This window comes from Trachymyrmex septentrionalis, unplaced genomic scaffold (genome assembly GCF_001594115.1).
Source record: "Trachymyrmex septentrionalis isolate Tsep2-gDNA-1 unplaced genomic scaffold, Tsep1.0 scaffold289, whole genome shotgun sequence".
Lineage (NCBI taxonomy): Eukaryota > Metazoa > Arthropoda > Insecta > Hymenoptera > Formicidae > Trachymyrmex > Trachymyrmex septentrionalis.
This window is the reverse complement of record NW_017305450.1, coordinates 15334-18295: the sequence shown is the minus strand read 5'-3', so window position 1 is coordinate 18295 and position 2962 is coordinate 15334. Positions and strand designations below refer to the sequence as shown.

The window sequence follows — 2962 nt, the reverse complement described above, 5'->3', positions numbered from 1 at the left end:
AAACGCTATATATTGTATATATAGGCAATCTGCACGCGCAATACTTAAAGTTGACGTTTCGCATAAGAAAACGACAGTGCTATATTGACGTATCAATTAATGATTCGTGTATAATCCTGTCTACGGTATCTCGCGGGTCAAGGATGATGAGGACGATAGCATCGACCGGCGACATCGTCGTCGACGACGACGTGTACGTTGCACTGCGCGTCTCGGTATCGTAGTGGCGATACGGTGAAAGCTGATATTTTGTAACACACTCTTGCTATTCCGTTCCATTCCATTCCATTCCGTAGTATTGCCCGCTGCAGCCGTTCGTTCCTTGGCTTAACTCGGCTCTCTCGTCATATACACGAGGCTCGACTGCTCGAGTCGTCTCTCGTAATCAAATGCGAGAACCACGCGACGGCAGTACAATAGTAGGCGCACCCAGAATACATTTTTCCCTCCCCGTCCACGTTCCACGAGATTCTCGCTTAGCGGTGCAACATGAGATAGTTTTGCCCATCGACGCGAGATAGCAAGTCGCCGGGAAGGTGTATAAGTCAGCAATCGAGTAATACGTTGACGATAATGACAGTAAAAATAATAGTACGAAGAAAAACGAGATATATATTCTTAGAGACAGCAAAGAATGAGAAATAATTACAATTTGTATTATAATTTATGCTTTTTATTATTCTTGTTTGAAAGGAAAATACAGTATATACTATATAATTCGTAAAATGGAGTAACTTTGACTCAAATTTTGTTAATGCTCAGGTAGAACGCACGTCAATCGGGACATAAAATGTTTTATAAAAAATATCCCGATGATATCTTAGAGACATTTTAAGACGTCTTATATCCTGATTTTAAACATATGCGCTATCTAGACATTTTTTCTGAGCCAAATATTATAGTTATTCTCACTAGGGTTGTCATTATCATATTAAAGAATATATAGAAATATTTATTACGAATATATCTATCATTAATTAAAAATTATTTATATTTACACTGAAGGAATAGGCATTGAATATATTGAATAATGAGTAGACCTTTTTTGATTAACCATATATATATATATATAGAGTGTTTGGATAAAACTCTTGCGGGTAAATGGGTAGAACGGACTAAACTGAATCGAAAAATCCTGTACCATTTTACAATATTCGCTGTTATTAATAATTAACAAGCTTTACCAATTAATCAATTACTAAAAATCACCGAATGCTGGTTTTCAATAATTTCTTACTCAAGCACTATCAACTTTACAAAAAAACAACAAGAGACAAAAATTATTTATTTTCTTCTCATAGAGTTCCGAAAATTTTTTCAAAATTTTTTAGTATCGTATTTTCTCATAATGGTAAAAATAGTTTGTCAATATATGAAAATGCAGTACAAAAAAATTGACAAAAAATTCTGAAAAAATTCTTACAGCTTTATAAAAAGAAAATAAATAATTTTTGTCTTTTGTTATTTTTCTGTAAAGTTGATAGTACTTGAGTAAAAAATTATGAAAAACCAATATTCAGTGATTTTTAGTCATTATACTATATCTTGTAATTGATATCTTGTTAATTATTGCGAAAATATTGTAAAATGGTAGAGGGTTTTTCGCCTCAGTTTAGTCCGCTCTACCTCTATGCGAGAGTTTTATCGTTACTTATCAAATACCCTATATATATATTTGTGTGTTGATATATTTCATATAAAGCTTATTTATTCAGGATAAACATAAATAGTTTTTATATTCATGAGAATATATTTATAGTAGATTTTACTCATTAATAACCCTAATCCCGACTCTCTGGGTTATTCCATTTTATAATTAAAACACAAAATTGACACATTTTTTGTATCGGCGAATACATTGGCTACGTTTACACCGTGCGCTTAGTCCGCGACCTATACAGTAGATGTCTTTGTTTAATCTACAGGATAAATAAAGACACCTTGTATAGGCCTACAGGATAAACGTAGCCATTATGTGATTCAAATATTAATTCCGGCAGCTGTCATACGCCTTAAATATTCAATAGCGGAAAAATGTGCGCGACCTTGACACACGCCTTCCAGACTGCGGATCTCTATCAGACGGCGAAATATGTCTTGAGTGACAAGTGCGCAGATTATACTAATAGGGTCCGAAGTATGAAAATCGATCCATCGATCCAAAACGAGAATACCGTGATTGAATAAATAATTAATTAAATTTTTACCTTATAATATTTTGTGATTCTTTCGACAAAGTGAGTTATCCATAAATCAAAAAGATATGAAAAGATGTGAAAAAGTCATGTGTAAATGTCATCGATATTACATTTTGGAAGCTAATCGCAAATATTTATTCAATATTAAGATAATATGGAATATTAAGATAATAATTTAAATCTACGATAATCGGAAGTCATAAAATATTCCGATTATCTGTACATATATACTATATCACACACTTATCGCCACATGATGGTAAATTGCCTGTTATTAAGAGATTTCACGATAATATCTCCTTTCAACAAGAAATTTTTATTATTCTCGAAAAAGAATTGTCTACTTACCGCTATCGTAGAAATTGTGCAATTAGTAGAATTTTTAGTCAAGAGAATAGTTGTGTAACTTTAAATAACAATGTTACATAAATTTATTCTGTTTCTTATATCAAAAGAAAGATACCGAGTCGATTCGGTTGCTGCACAACTTGCACAAACGTTGATCGCATAGTTTTTAAATGCGATTGGTAATACAATTGAAGCACGCTTTTAACGATAATTACTTCATTTATGCATAATTAATTCTTTAATAGAAATAATTTAAAAAGGACAGTTTTTGTCATTAGACTAAATTAAAAAGCAATAAGATCTTTTTTTCTTTATTTCTACACATAAGATATAATTTATATATTGTATTTTTGTGTGCAATAATGTTCTCTTTCTTCTTTTTGTTTCTTTAAGTATATAATATGTAATATAATATT

At 31.6% G+C, this 2962-nt stretch overlaps 1 long non-coding RNA gene across 1 annotated transcript in view; it reads right to left on the bottom strand.

Annotated features, from left to right (window-relative positions):
- Positions 1 to 1933, bottom strand: part of LOC108749279 — a 5388-nt gene extending 3455 nt beyond the window's left edge. Inside the window, exons 1-2 of the long non-coding RNA XR_001939358.1 lie at positions 1858 to 1933; positions 257 to 259 (exon numbers count right to left, since the gene is read on the bottom strand). This is a non-coding gene — a long non-coding RNA (uncharacterized LOC108749279). The remainder of the gene's footprint in view (positions 1 to 256; positions 260 to 1857) is intronic.
- Between the last annotated feature and the right edge of the window lie 1029 nt (positions 1934 to 2962).